General features: G+C 44.3%; 1 pseudogene; it reads left to right on the forward strand.

The window, feature by feature from the left end:
• Nucleotides 1-8,046, forward strand: part of LOC121584268 — a 30,787-nt pseudogene extending 22,741 nt beyond the window's left edge.
• The last annotated feature ends 8,547 nt before the right edge of the window (nucleotides 8,047-16,593 follow it).

The following is a 16,593-nucleotide window of genomic DNA, read 5'->3' on the forward strand; positions in this document are numbered from 1 at the left end:
ATGTTGCTGAGTAGCCTCTACTATACCTCTATGTTGCTGAGTAGCCTCTACTAGACCTCTATGGTGCTGAGTAGCCTCTACTATACCTCTATGTTGCTGAGTAGCCTCTACTAGACCTCTATGTTGCTGAGTAGCCTCTACTATACCTCTATGTTGCTGAGTAGCCTCTACTATACCTCTATGTTGCTGAGTAGCCTCTACTATACCTCTATGTTGCTGAGTAGCCTCTACTATACCTCTATGTTGCTGAGTAGCCTCTACTATACCTCTACTAGACCTCTATGTTGCTGAGTAGCCTCTACTATACCTTACCTATGTTGCTGAGTAGCCTCTACTATACCTCTATGTTGCTGAGTAGCCTCTACTATACCTCTACTAGACCTCTATGTTGCTGAGTAGCCTCTACTATACCTCTATGTTGCTGAGTAGCCTCTACTATACCTCTACTATACCTCTATGTTGCTGAGTAGCCTCTACTATACCTCTACTATACCTCTATGTTGCTGAGTAGCCTCTACTATACCTCTATGTTGCTGAGTAGCCTCTACTATACCTCTACTAGACCTCTATGTTGCTGAGTAGCCTCTACTATACCTCTACTATACCTCTATGTTGCTGAGTAGCCTCTACTATACCTCTACTATACCTCTATGTTGCTGAGTAGCCTCTACTATACCTCTATGTTGCTGAGTAGCCTCTACTATACCTCTACTATACCTCTATGTTGCTGAGTAGCCTCTACTATACCTCTATGTTGCTGAGTAGCCTCTACTATACCTCTATGTTGCTGAGTAGCCTCTACTATACCTCTACTATACCTCTATGTTGCTGAGTAGCCTCTACTATACCTCTATGTTGCTGAGTAGCCTCTACTATACCTCTACTATACCTCTATGTTGCTGAGTAGCCTCTACTATACCTCTATGTTGCTGAGTAGCCTCTACTATACCTCTATGTTGCTGAGTAGCCTCTACTAGACCTCTATGTTGCTGAGTAGCCTCTACTATACCTCTATGTTGCTGAGTAGCCTCTACTATACCTCTATGTTGCTGAGTAGCCTCTACTATACCTCTATGTTGCTGAGTAGCCTCTACTATACCTCTATGTTGCTGAGTAGCCTCTACTATACCTCTATGTTGCTGAGTAGCCTCTACTATACCTCTATGTTGCTGAGTAGCCTCTACTATACCTCTATGTTGCTGAGTAGCCTCTACTATACCTCTACTATACCTCTATGTTGCTGAGTAGCCTCTACTATACCTCTACTATACCTCTATGTTGCTGAGTAGCCTCTACTATACCTCTATGTTGCTGAGTAGCCTCTACTATACCTCTATGTTGCTGAGTAGCCTCTACTATACCTCTACTAGACCTCTATGTTGCTGAGTAGCCTCTACTATACCTCTATGTTGCTGAGTAGCCTCTACTATACCTCTACTATACCTCTATGTTGCTGAGTAGCCTCTACTATACCTCTATGTTGCTGAGTAGCCTCTACTATACCTCTACTATACCTCTATGTTGCTGAGTAGCCTCTACTAGACCTCTATGTTGCTGAGTAGCCTCTACTAGACCTCTATGTTGCTGAGTAGCCTCTACTAGACCTCTATGTTGCTGAGTAGCCTCTACTAGACCTCTATGTTGCTGAGTAGCCTCTACTATACCTCTACTATACCTCTATGTTGCTGAGTAGCCTCTACTATACCTCTACTAGACCTCTATGTTGCTGAGTAGCCTCTACTAGACCTCTATGTTGCTGAGTAGCCTCTACTAGACCTCTATGTTGCTGAGTAGCCTCTACTATACCTCTACTAGACCTCTATGTTGCTGAGTAGCCTCTACTATACCTCTACTAGACCTCTATGTTGCTGAGTAGCCTCTACTATACCTCTATGTTGCTGAGTAGCCTCTACTATACCTCTACTATACCTCTATGTTGCTGAGTAGCCTCTACTATACCTCTATGTTGCTGAGTAGCCTCTACTATACCTCTACTATACCTCTATGTTGCTGAGTAGCCTCTACTATACCTCTACTAGACCTCTATGTTGCTGAGTAGCCTCTACTATACCTCTACTATACCTCTATGTTGCTGAGTAGCCTCTACTATACCTCTACTATACCTCTATGTTGCTGAGTAGCCTCTACTATACCTCTATGTTGCTGAGTAGCCTCTACTATACCTCTATGTTGCTGAGTAGCCTCTACTAGACCTCTATGTTGCTGAGTAGCCTCTACTATACCTCTATGTTGCTGAGTAGCCTCTACTAGACCTCTATGTTGCTGAGTAGCCTCTACTATACCTCTATGTTGCTGAGTAGCCTCTACTATACCTCTATGTTGCTGAGTAGCCTCTACTATACCTCTATGTTGCTGAGTAGCCTCTACTATACCTCTATGTTGCTGAGTAGCCTCTACTATACCTCTACTAGACCTCTATGTTGCTGAGTAGCCTCTACTATACCTCTACTATACCTCTATGTTGCTGAGTAGCCTCTACTATACCTCTATGTTGCTGAGTAGCCTCTACTATACCTCTACTATACCTCTATGTTGCTGAGTAGCCTCTACTATACCTCTATGTTGCTGAGTAGCCTCTACTATACCTCTACTATACCTCTATGTTGCTGAGTAGCCTCTACTATACCTCTACTATACCTCTATGTTGCTGAGTAGCCTCTACTATACCTCTATGTTGCTGAGTAGCCTCTACTATACCTCTACTAGACCTCTATGTTGCTGAGTAGCCTCTACTATACCTCTACTATACCTCTATGTTGCTGAGTAGCCTCTACTATACCTCTACTATACCTCTATGTTGCTGAGTAGCCTCTACTAGACCTCTATGTTGCTGAGTAGCCTCTACTATACCTCTACTATACCTCTATGTTGCTGAGTAGCCTCTACTATACCTCTATGTTGCTGAGTAGCCTCTACTATACCTCTATGTTGCTGAGTAGCCTCTACTATACCTCTACTATACCTCTATGTTGCTGAGTAGCCTCTACTATACCTCTATGTTGCTGAGTAGCCTCTACTATACCTCTACTATACCTCTATGTTGCTGAGTAGCCTCTACTATACCTCTACTATACCTCTATGTTGCTGAGTAGCCTCTACTAGACCTCTATGTTGCTGAGTAGCCTCTACTATACCTCTATGTTGCTGAGTAGCCTCTACTAGACCTCTATGTTGCTGAGTAGCCTCTACTATACCTCTATGTTGCTGAGTAGCCTCTACTATACCTCTATGTTGCTGAGTAGCCTCTACTATACCTCTACTAGACCTCTATGTTGCTGAGTAGCCTCTACTATACCTCTACTATACCTCTATGTTGCTGAGTAGCCTCTACTATACCTCTATGTTGCTGAGTAGCCTCTACTAGACCTCTATGTTGCTGAGTAGCCTCTACTATACCTCTATGTTGCTGAGTAGCCTCTACTATACCTCTATGTTGCTGAGTAGCCTCTACTATACCTCTATGTTGCTGAGTAGCCTCTACTATACCTCTACTAGACCTCTATGTTGCTGAGTAGCCTCTACTATACCTCTACTATACCTCTATGTTGCTGAGTAGCCTCTACTAGACCTCTATGTTGCTGAGTAGCCTCTACTATACCTCTATGTTGCTGAGTAGCCTCTACTATACCTCTACTAGACCTCTATGTTGCTGAGTAGCCTCTACTATACCTCTATGTTGCTGAGTAGCCTCTACTATACCTCTACTAGACCTCTATGTTGCTGAGTAGCCTCTACTATACCTCTACTATACCTCTATGTTGCTGAGTAGCCTCTACTATACCTCTACTAGACCTCTATGTTGCTGAGTAGCCTCTACTATACCTCTATGTTGCTGAGTAGCCTCTACTATACCTCTATGTTGCTGAGTAGCCTCTACTATACCTCTACTAGACCTCTATGTTGCTGAGTAGCCTCTACTATACCTCTACTATACCTCTATGTTGCTGAGTAGCCTCTACTATACCTCTATGTTGCTGAGTAGCCTCTACTATACCTCTATGTTGCTGAGTAGCCTCTACTATACCTCTATGTTGCTGAGTAGCCTCTACTATACCTCTATGTTGCTGAGTAGCCTCTACTATACCTCTACTATACCTCTATGTTGCTGAGTAGCCTCTACTATACCTCTACTATACCTCTATGTTGCTGAGTAGCCTCACTATACCTCTACTAGACCTCTATGTTGCTGAGTAGCCTCTACTATACCTCTATGTTGCTGAGTAGCCTCTACTATACCTCTACTATACCTCTATGTTGCTGAGTAGCCTCTACTATACCTCTATGGTGCTGAGTAGCCTCTACTATACCTCTACTATACCTCTATGTTGCTGAGTAGCCTCTACTAGACCTCTATGTTGCTGAGTAGCCTCTACTATACCTCTATGTTGCTGAGTAGCCTCTACTATACCTCTACTAGACCTCTATGTTGCTGAGTAGCCTCTACTATACCTCTATGTTGCTGAGTAGCCTCTACTATACCTCTATGTTGCTGAGTAGCCTCCTCTACTATACCTCTATGTTGCTGAGTAGCCTCTACTATACCTCTATGGTGCTGAGTAGCCTCTACTATACCTCTATGTTGCTGAGTAGCCTCTACTATACCTCTATGTTGCTGAGTAGCCTCTACTAGACCTATATGTTGCTGAGTAGCCTCTACTATACCTCTACTATACCTCTATGTTGCTGAGTAGCCTCTACTATACCTCTACTATACCTCTATGTTGCTGAGTAGCCTCTACTATACCTCTACTAGACCTCTATGTTGCTGAGTAGCCTCTACTATACCTCTATGTTGCTGAGTAGCCTCTACTATACCTCTACTATACCTCTATGTTGCTGAGTAGCCTCTACTATACCTCTATGTTGCTGAGTAGCCTCTACTATACCTCTACTATACCTCTATGTTGCTGAGTAGCCTCTACTATACCTCTACTATACCTCTATGTTGCTGAGTAGCCTCTACTATACCTCTATACCTCTATGTTGCTGAGTAGCCTCTACTATACCTCTACTATACCTCTATGTTGCTGAGTAGCCTCTACTATACCTCTATGTTGCTGAGTAGCCTCTACTATACCTCTATGTTGCTGAGTAGCCTCTACTATACCTCTACTATACCTCTATGTTGCTGAGTAGCCTCTACTATACCTCTATGTTGCTGAGTAGCCTCTACTATACCTCTACTAGACCTCTATGTTGCTGAGTAGCCTCTACTATACCTCTACTATACCTCTATGTTGCTGAGTAGCCTCTACTATACCTCTACTATACCTCTATGTTGCTGAGTAGTCTCTACTATACCTCTACTATACCTCTATGTTGCTGAGTAGCCTCTACTATACCTCTATGTTGCTGAGTAGCCTCTACTATACCTCTATGTTGCTGAGTAGCCTCGACTATACCTCTACTAGACCTCTATGTTGCTGAGTAGCCTCTACTATACCTCTACTATACCTCTATGTTGCTGAGTAGCCTCTACTATACCTCTATGTTGCTGAGTAGCCTCTACTATACCTCTATGTTGCTGAGTAGCCTCTACTATACCTCTACTATACCTCTATGGTGCTGAGTAGCCTCTACTATACTGGTCCTGAGTGTGGATGTGTTTCTGTGGTCCTGAGTGTGGATGTGTTCTCTTTAGTCCTGAGTGAGGATGTGTTTCTGTGTTCTCTTTAGTCCTGAGTGAGGATGTGTTTCTGTGTTCTCTTTAGTCCTGAGTGAGGATGTTTTTCTGTGTTCTCTTTAGTCCTGAGTGTGGATGTGTTTCTGTGTTCTCTTTAGTCCTGAGTGAGGATGTGTTTCTGTGGTCCTGAGTGTGGATGTGTTTCTCTGGTCATGAGTGTGGATGTGTTTCTGTGTTTTCTTTAGTCCTGAGTGTGGATGTGTTTCTGTGTTCTCTTTAGTCCTGAGTGAGGATGTGTTTCTGTGTTCTCTTTAGTCCTGAGTGAGGATGTGTTTCTGTGTTCTCTTTAGTCCTGAGTGAGGATGTGTTTCTGTGTTCTCTTTAGTCCTGAGTGAGGATGTGTTTCTGTGGTCCTGAGTGTGGATGTGTTTCTGTGGTCCTGAGTGAGGATGTGTTTCTGTGGTCCTGAGTGTGGATGTGTTTCTGTGTTCTCTTTAGTCCTGAGTGAGGATGTGTTTCTGTAGTCCTGAGTGAGGATGTGTTTCTGTGGTCCTGAGTGTGGATGTGTTTCTGTGGTCCTGAGTGTGGATGTGTTTCTGTGTTCTCTTTAGTCCTGAGTGAGGATGTTTTTCTGTGTTCTCTTTAGTCCTGAGTGAGGATGTGTTTCTGTGGTCCTGAGTGTGGATGTGTTTCTGTGAACCTGAGTGAGGATGTGTTTCTGTGGTCCTGAGTGTGGATGTGTTTCTGTGTTCTCTTTAGTCCTGAGTGAGGATGTGTTTCTGTGGTCCTGAGTGTGGATGTGTTTCTGTGTTCTCTTTAGTCCTGAGTGAGGATGTGTTTCTGTGTTCTCTTTAGTCCTGAGTGAGGATGTGTTTCTGTGGTCCTGAGTGTGGATGTGTTTCTGTGGTCCTGAGTGAGGATGTGTTTCTGTGGTCCTGATTGTGGATGTGTTCTCTGTAGTCCTGAGTGAGGATGTGTTTCTGTGGTCCTGAGTGTGGATGTGTTTCTGTGGTCCTGAGTGTGGATGTGTTTCTGTGTTCTCTTTAGTCCTGAGTGAGGATGTGTTTCTGTGGTCCTGAGTGTGGATGTGTTTCTGTGGTCCTGAGTGAGGATGTGTTTCTGTGTTCTCTTTAGTCCTGAGTGAGCATTCATCGGGTCATCATTCCGGCGGGGAGAACGGTAATGGTAGCTGTAGCGGCAGTGAGAAGGACCAAGAACTGGACCAGGACCCTTGCAGCTCCCCTGAGTGCTCCGAGCTCCTGGACACCCCCTCCCAGTCCGACGAGGGCTGCTTCAGCCTCCCTCTCCCCCTGGCCCTCCCTAAGACCTGCAGCTACCCCAGGGTTGGGGCAGGGGGACTACCAGGGGACCACAGCCTGGTGATTGAGGGCCTGTCTGGGTCTGTCTTCCTCCCCTTCAACCTGCGAACCAACCGGCCACCCCTGGAGGTTCTGAAGAAGATCTTCCCGTCCCACAAGCCCCTGGTGCTGGAGCTGATCCTGCAGGGGTGTGGAGGGGACCTGGTGGGGGCCATCGAGGTGCTGCTGTCCAGCCAGGCCCAGGAGGCCAGGGGGGATCACCCCCACAGTCAGGTCCTGCCCGCCAACGGCCATCTCCTGGACCACTCCCTGGGGTCCTACCACCCTCTGGCCTCCTCTGCCAAGTGGTCTGTGGGCTCTGCCTTCAGGGTGCCTGAGTCCCTGTGCTTCTCGTCTGACTCGTCGTCCGGCCCCCTGGCCCTACACCCTGGGTCTTTCCCCCAGCCGCCCCGCTACCCCCTGATGCTAAGGAACTCTCTGACCCGCGGCGGCCAGGCCGGACCCTTCTGCAACGACTTGACGCTGTGGAACACGATGACGCTGCAGCAGCAGTACCAGCTATGGTCAGCTCAGTACGTCTCTCCTTTTTCCTCCGCTGGGGTCTTCCAACGCTCTCCGCTCCTCTCCTCCTCCTCCCCACTCCTCTCCTCCTCCTCCTCCTCCTCCCCTCTCCTCCTCCTCCTCCTCCCCACTCCTCCTCCTCCTCCTCCTCCTCCTCCCTCTCCTCTCCTCCTCCTCCCCCACTCCTCTCCTCCTCTCTCCTCCTCCTCCTCCCCACCCTCCTCCTTACTCCTCTCCTCCTCCTCCTCCTCCCCACTCCTCCTCCTCTCCTCCTCCTCCTCCTCCTCCTCCCCACTCCTCTCCTCCTACTCCCCACTCCTCTCCTCCTTCTCCCCACTCCTCTCCTCCTCCTCCTCCCCACTCCTCTCCTCCTCCCGCCCCCGGAAGGCGCATCGTCTCTCCCAGCTAGAGGAGGGCTGTCCCCCTGCCCCCATTGCCCCTACCCCTGGCGCTAAACAGACCCTCAACACCCCCGAGGAGGACTACGAGGACCGCTCAGACTCCTCCGACTCCTCCACCTGAACCAATATGAACAAATGAACCAATATTTAAACAATAAGTAATGAGAACCCGAGAAATAACGTGTGAATAACTCATGACTAAGGGCTGTTCTTAGGTCAGAGGTGAAGCCAAGGGCTGGGGAAATAGCCCTTAGGAGGGTGTTATTCTAGATAATTCCCGGGTTCGAGAGCGTTATTGCTTTTTTTAAACGGTTGCCAACATATTAAAAAAGATGAACTACATGTTTTCATTAAAAACGTTATTATATTGAGTAAATGACTTTTCTGTCATCCTATAAAGCCAGCCGTTAGTTCAGAGATTGGGAAGTTGCCAAATGGGCGGGTCATCCATTTTATCCATTCTGTTTGTAATGGTTGCTATGCTACACAAATCATTGGCATGTAGCTGGTTGTGACTAGATGGAGTACAGCTACGACCAGAAGTGACTTTTCATAGCAGGTTAGGAGAGCATTATAGCTAACCCTAACCCTAACCCTAACCCTTTTCATAGCAGGTTAGGAGAGCATTATAGCTAACCCTAACCTTAACCCTAACCCTAACCCTAACCCTAACCCTAACCCTTTTCATAGCAGGTTAGGAGAGCATTATAGCTAACCCTAACCCTAACCCTAACCCTAACCCTTCTAGCAGGTGGACGCTAACCCTAACCCTAACCCTAACCCTGACCCTAACCCTAACCCTAACCCTTTTCATAGCAGGTTAGGAGAGCATTATAGCTAACCCTAACCCTAACCCTAACCCTTTTCATAGCAGGTTAGGAGAGCATTATAGCTAACCCTAACCCCTTTCCTGACCTTAATAACCTAATTCTCCTAACCTGCAGCGTAAATTCTCCTAACGACAAAGTCACTTCCACCTAGTCAGAACCCTTGTAGCTATGCATCAAGCAGCTGAACCGACAGCAAACTATGTGCCCTTTCATTGGTTTTTACCTGTGTTTCTATTGCCATTTAATTGGATATCCTTTATAATGATCCTGATAATATATCCTTTATAATGATCCTGATAATATATCCATTATAATGATCCTGATAATATATCCATTATAATGATCCTGATAAATCAATTTGCCTGGCTCAGAGAAGCTGTCAGTCTCGTCACGTTCATATGCATAGCACGGTGGAGATCGCAACAAAACTGCAACATTGTTCAACAGGTGGAAGAGGCAGACAGCAACGTTTAGACAAACCCCAACTGGTGTAAACCAAATGCTAGCCTGGTAGCATGGGGAAATATTGTCTAGATGCTTTTTTTCCAAGGGAGATTAAGTTTATAAATTGACTTGCTGGGCTGTGGGACAGTGGATGCGTCGTAGAGATTCTATTAAATTACAATTTAGCCTAATTAGAATGAGTGTTATAATTCCTAATTCTATGGGATGCATTGGTCAATCTAATTAACAGGTATTACCTGTGGAATGTGGGGATAGTGGTGCTATAGCTCCCTTCTATCAACCAATCAGCATCCAGGATCCAACCAACCCATTTTATAAGAACCAATATGAACAAATGAACCAATTTGAACTAATGATAAATCATATTAACCAATGAAACATATTAACTATGATGCCCCATTGGCTACTGAAACACCAATAAATACTGGTTACTGAAATGAAACACCAAAAATGTATTGTGACGAGATCAGGGCCCAGTTTCCCCATAGCAGGAGAGATCAGGGCCCGGTTTCCCCATAGCAGGAGAGATCAGGGCCCGGTTTCCCCATAGCAGGAGAGATCAGGGCCCAGTTTCCCCATAGCAGGAGAGATCAGGGCCCGGTTTCCCCATAGCAGGAGAGATCAGGGCCCGGTTTCCCCATAGCAGGAGAGATCAGGGCCCGGTTTCCCCATAGCAGGAGAGATCAGGTCCCGGTTTCCCCATAGCAGGAGAGACCAGGGCCCGGTTTCCCCATAGCGATGGAACTTAGGCTTACAAGTGTTTTAATTAATGATGTAACATGTGTTTCCCAAAACACCACGCAGAGAGAACTGTCACTAAGTACATCATTGAGACATGGGTCGATACTGATAAGATGGAAAGAAGCAAAGCGCTGCTCTCAGATCAGCATTCTCCCTTTCCAATCTTACCTTAACATTAGAGTTATTCCACAATACTGATGATGAATCAGCTCCTAGAGAGATATTATTACCTACGGCTGCAAATATTGGGGTGGCTTATTATGGTCCTCTGTAGCTCAGCTAGTAGAGCACGGCGCTTGTAACGCCAAGGTAGTGGGTTCGATCCCCGGGACCACCCATACACAAAAAAAATGTATGCACGCATGACTGTAAGTCGCTTTGGATAAAAGCGTCTGCTAATTGGCTTATTATTATAATGCTTACCCAATAATAACGCACTAAATCAAGACTTGGCACATCATCGTGCACATGTTACACATCATGAAATATATTGAGGCAAAAATTACAGACAGTAGTGTACAAATAGCTAAATAAAACAATTGAATTAACATTAAATAGATGTTAATATCATTCCAATACATAGGCCTATGTAGTCTATGCTGTATGTATCTTTAAAACAGTCATCTGGGTTTTCATTTGAAGAGTCTTTATACAGTGCCTTCGGAAAGTATTCAGACACCTTGACTTTTTCCACATTTTGTTACGTTACAGCCTTATTCTAAAATTGATTAAATATTTTTTTTTTCTCAGCATTCTACACACAATACCCCATATAAAAAATAGAAAACAGAAATACCTTATTTACATAAGTATGCAGACCCTTTGCTATGAGACTCGAAATTTAGCTCAGGTACATCCTGTTTCCACTGATCATCCTTGAGATGTTTCTATAACTTGATTGGAGTCCACCTGTGGTAAATTCAATTGATTGGACATGATTTGGAAAGGCACACACCTGTCTATATAAGGTCCCACAGTTGACAGTGCATGTCAGATCAAAAACCAAGCCATGAGGTCGAAGGAATTAACCGTAGAGCTCCGAGACAGGATTGTGTCGAGGCACAGATCTGGGGAAGGTTACCAAAAAATGTCTGCTGCATTGAAGGTCCCCAAGAACACAGTGGCCTCCATCATTCTTAAATGGAAGAAGTTTGGAACCACCAATGATACTCTTCCTAGAGCTGTCCGCCCGGCCAAACTGAGCAATCGGAGAAGAAGGGCCTTGGGCAGGGAGGTGAATTAAAATTCAATTTTAGAATAAGGCTGTAACGTAACAAAATGTGGAAAAATTCAAAGGGTCTGAATACTTTCTGAATGCACTGTATCCTTCTCTTGTCATGTAAAGAAATGGTCAGCTTTGTAGTCACTCGCTTTCGTTTTGAAGTTATTGGTGGTCACAGAAAGACAGATAAACATCTTAATGTTGTGTTTAGCGGAGATCTTCTGTATATAAAGGGCAAAAAAGCATCTAACAACGTACTTAGCTATTCTACGAGTGGTCTGAGGAAGTCGATAAATAAATAGCATTTTCAAGAGCAACTTCAGTAACGATGGTTTTGGGAAACTATGCTCCTACAAAGGTTCTAACGATGAACATAGCCTTAAGATGCTTTTGGGAAACCGAGCCCTGGAATGTGAATAATGCAGGAACGGGTATCAAGAGGTATTGTTGTCTGATTTTAACTGAAATTTAAACTACATTACCTGGCCTCTACAGGTAATGTAGCTGAATGTTAGGCTGTAACATTATCTCTCTACAGGTAATGTAGCTGAATGCTAGGCTTTAACCTTATCTCATGGCATTATCACATGGATATGACCAAACATTTTCAATGTAAAATAATGGGATCACACGTGTTTATGAAAATCCATCTCTTTCCAGACAGTAATGTAATGTACTGTGAATATTATGTCATTGGTGTTAAAACACCCTGCAGCATGTCAAGATTATACCAAATAAAAATGTGTGATAATAATACATTGTGTCATTCATGTTCATTGACGAGAAGTGGACAAATTAATTCCAAATATATTAGGCACAAAATGGCTCTTATACTATTTTGAATGATGATGTAGTTGTTCTGAAAATGTTTAAAGCCACACTCCTTCAATTTGTGCTTAAAAAGTGGACCACGAAAACAAATTTAACAAATGAAGAGTTTCAGTCGAAAACGCTATATATACACATTTTCAAAAATGTTAGTAAATTCGTTTTTATTATTTAAAGAAATGTGTGTTTTTTTTCACTATCTAATCATGGCATGGGGTTGTTCAATGACAGACATGTATTTGTTTAAAATCTATCACTTGATGGTTTCATTTCAGAAAGACAAATAATCATGTTTTTTTGCTAAACGCTATATATCTGCCTCACTCTCAGAGAAATAAGTAGTACTGCTAGGTTTTACACAGTCAAATATATACAATACATTTTTAATTAAGAAATAAACTTTTCAAATGCATCCATTACATTTTCACAGAACTTAATTTCTATGGTACATCTGTAGTTCTCAAGGAATGGCTTTCCATAAGAGCAACATTACTTTATAAAAACATGATTTAAAGCTATTTGTCAAAAATCGAATCAGATTTTGTCACATGCGGCAAATACAACAGGTGTAGACTTCACTGTGAAATGCTGACGTACGAGTGCTTTCCCAACAATGCAGAGTTAAAAAGTAAGAAAATTAGCAAATAAAAATAGAAAATAGTAACACAATAAATAGCAATAACGAGGCTATATACAAGGAGTACCAGGACCGAGTCAATGTGCAGGGTTACCAGGTAGTAATGAGACTATATACAAGGAGTACCAGTACTGAGTCAATGTGCAGGGGTACCAGGTAGTAATGAGGCTATATACAAGGAGTACCAGTACTGAGTCAATGTGCAGGGGTACCAGGTAGTAATGAGGCTATATACAAGGAGTACCAGTACCGAGTCAATGTGCAGGGGTACCAGGTAGTAATGAGGCTATATACAAGGAGTACTAGTACCGAGTCAATGTGCAGGGGTACCAGGTAGTAATGAGGCTATATACAAGGAGTACCAGTACCGAGTCAATGTGCAGGGGTACCAGGTAGTAATGAGACTATATACAAGGAGTACTAGTACCGAGTCAATGTGCAGGGGTACCAGGTAGTAATGAGACTATATACAAGGAGTACCAGTACCGAGTCAATGTGCAGGGGTACCAGGTAGTAATGAGGCTATATACAAGGAGTACCAGTACTGAGTCAATGTGCAGGGGTACCAGGTAGTAATGAGGCTATATACAAGGAGTACCAGTACCGAGTCAATGTGCAGGGGTACCAGGTAGTAATGAGACTATATACAAGGAGTACTAGTACCGAGTCAATGTGCAGGGGTACCAGGTAGTAATGAGACTACATAAAAGGAGTACCAGTACCGAGTCAATGTGCAGGGGTACCAGGTAGTTGAGGTCATTGAGGACATATGTACATGTAGGTAGGGGTAAAAGTGACTAGGCAATCAGGATAGATAATAAACAGAGTAGCAGCAGTGTTGGTAGTTGAGGTAATATGTACATGTAGGTAGGGGTAAAAGTGACTAGTCAATCAGGATAGATAATAAACAGAGTAGCAGCAGTGTTGGTAGTTGAGGTAATATGTACATGTAGGTAGGGGTAAAAGTGACTAGGCAATCAGAGGGCTCTACTCAATATAAATGTAAAGGTAATTTCCGATTGAGCCGAGATATGCAGCTTTTACTGTGAATTGCCTTTAAATTTCAATCACTCTGTAAAGCTGAACATCCGGGATGTGGTTTGAATAGAGCACCAGGATAGATAATAAACAGAGTAGCATCAGCGTATGTGGGGAGAGTGACAGTTTGTGTGTGGCGTCAATATGCATGTCTGTTTGAGAGCATACAGTGTTGGGAAAAAAGTATTTGATCCCCTGCTGATTTTGTACGTTTGCCCACAGACAAAGAAATGATCTGTTTATAATTTTAATGGTAGGTTTATTTGAACAGTGAGAGACAGAATAACAACAAAAAAATCCAGAAACACGCATGTCAAAAATGTTAATTGATTGTTAAAATTGATTTGCATTTTAATGAGGGAAATAAGTATTTGACCCCCTCTCAATCAGAAAGATTTCTGGCTCCCAGGTGTCTTTTATACAGGTATCGAGCTGAGATTAGGAGCACACTCTTAAAGGGAGTGCTCCTAATCTCAGTTTGTTACCTGTATAAAAGACACCTGTCCACAGAAGCAATCAATCAATCAGATTCCAAACTCTCCACCATGGCCAAGACCAAAGAGCTCTCCAAGGATGTCAGGGACAAGATTGTAGACCTACACAAGGCTGGAATGGGCTACAAGACCATCGCCAAGCAGCTTGGTGAGAAGGTGACAGCAGTTGGTGCGATTATTCGCCAATTGAAGAAACACAAAATAACTGTCAATCTCCCTCGGCCTGGGGCTCCATGCAAGATCTCACCTCGTGGAGTTGCAATGATCATGAGAACGGAGAGGAATCAGCCCAGAACTACACGGGAGGATCTTGTCAATGATCTCAAGGCAGCTGGGACCATAGTCACCAAGAAAACAATTGGTAACACACTACGCCGTGAAGGACTGAAATCCTGCAGCGCCCGCAAGGTCCCCCTGCTCAAGAAAGTACATATACAGGGCCGTCTGAAGTTTGCCAATGAATATCTGAATGATTCAGAGGAGAATCATTGGGTGAAAGTGTTGTGGTCAGATGAGACCAAAATTGAGCTCTTTGGCATCAACTTAACTCGCCGTGTTTGGAGGAGGAGGAATGCTGCCTATGATCCCAAGAACACCATCTCCACCATCAAACATGGAGGTGGAAACATTATGCTTTTGGGGGTGTTTTTCTGCTAAGGGGACAGGATAACTTCACGCATCAAAGGGACGATGGACGGGGCCATGTACCGTCAAATCTTGGATGAGAACCTCCTTCCCTCTGCCAGGGCATTGAAAATGGGTCGTGGATGGGTATTCCAGCATGACAATGACCCAAAACACACGGCCAAGGCAACAAAGGAGTGGCTCAAAAAGAAGCACATTAAGGTCCTGGAGTGGCCTAGCCAGTCTCCAGACCTTAATCCCATAGAAAATCTGTGGAGGGAGCTGAAGGTTCGAGTTGCCAAACGTCAGCCTCGAAACCTTAATGACTTGGAGAAGATCTGCAAAGAGGAGTGGAACAAAATCCCTCCTGAGATGTGTGCAAACCTGGTGGCCAACTACAAGAAACATCTGACCTCTGTGATTGCCAACAAGGGTTTTGCCACCAAGTACTAAGTCATGATTTGCAGAGGGGTCAAATACTTATTTCCCTCATTCATATGCAAATCAATTTATAACATTTTTGACATGCGTTTTTCTGGATTTTGTTGTTGTTATTCTGTCTCTCACTGTTCAAATAAACCTACCATTAAAATTATAGACTGGTCATGTCTTTGTCAGTGAGCAAACGTACAAAATCAGCAGGGGATCAAATACTTTTTTCCCTCACTGTATATAGTGTGTGTATGTGTGGGATACCTAGTCTGAATGCATTCAACCGAAATGTGTCTTCTGCATTTAACCCCTCTGAATCAGAGAGGGGGCTGCCTTAATCAACGTCATCGGCGCCCAGGGAGCAGTTGTTGGGGGTAGAGGGCAGAAAGGCAGATCTGTCCATCTTTGCCAGCTCAGGGATTCAAATCAGTGAACTTTTGGTTGTTGGCCCAAAGCTCTTAAACACTAGGCTATCTACCATCCCTGCCATGTGTTGGAGTGTGAGTGTGTGGGTGAAGTCCAATGAGTGTGCATATTGTAGGAGAGTCACTGAAAGAAGGGGTCAATGCAATAGTCTGGGTAGTCATGTGATGAACTGTTCAGCAGTCTTATGGCTTGGGGGTAGAAGCAGGTCCCAGACTTGGCGCTCCGGTACTGCTTGCCGTGCGATAGCAGAGAGAACAGTCTATGGCTAGGGTCTTTGACAATTTTCTGGGCCTTCCTCTGTTGGTGTGTGTGGACCATGATAGATCCTTAGTGATGTGGACACCGAGGAACTCGGCCCTCTGTTCTGTAGTCCACGATCAGCTCCTTTCTCTTGCTGACGTTGAGGGAGAGGTTGTTATCCTGGCACCACACGGCCAGGTCTCTGACCTCCTCCCTATAGGCTGTCTCATCGTTGTCGGTGATCAGGCCTACCACTGTTGTGTTGTCGGCAAACTTAATGATGGTGTTGGAGTCGTGCCTGGCCACGCAGTCATGGGTGAACAAGGGAGTACAGGAGGGGACTAAGCACACACCCCTGTCCCGAGGCTTGGTGATAAGCTTGGAGGGGACTATGGTGTTGAACGCTGCTGAGCAGTAGTCAATGGTATGCAAATTGAAGTGGGTCCTGGAAGTGGGTTCTGGGTGTCTGGAATGATGGTGTTGATGTGTGCCATGACCAGCCTTTCAAAGAATTTCATGGTTACAGATGTGAGTGATACGGGTCGATAGTTATTTAGGCAGGTTATCTTTGAGTTCTTAGGAACATGGACAATGGTGGTCTGCTTAACATGTAGGTAGCACAGACTGGGTCAGGGACATGTTTTCTAAAGGTGGAAGTTGGTAGAGTATTTGTTCGGGTGGTTCAGTGAAA

This window comes from Coregonus clupeaformis, chromosome 16 (assembly GCF_020615455.1).
Source record: "Coregonus clupeaformis isolate EN_2021a chromosome 16, ASM2061545v1, whole genome shotgun sequence".
NCBI classification, from domain to species: Eukaryota; Metazoa; Chordata; class Actinopteri; order Salmoniformes; family Salmonidae; genus Coregonus; species Coregonus clupeaformis.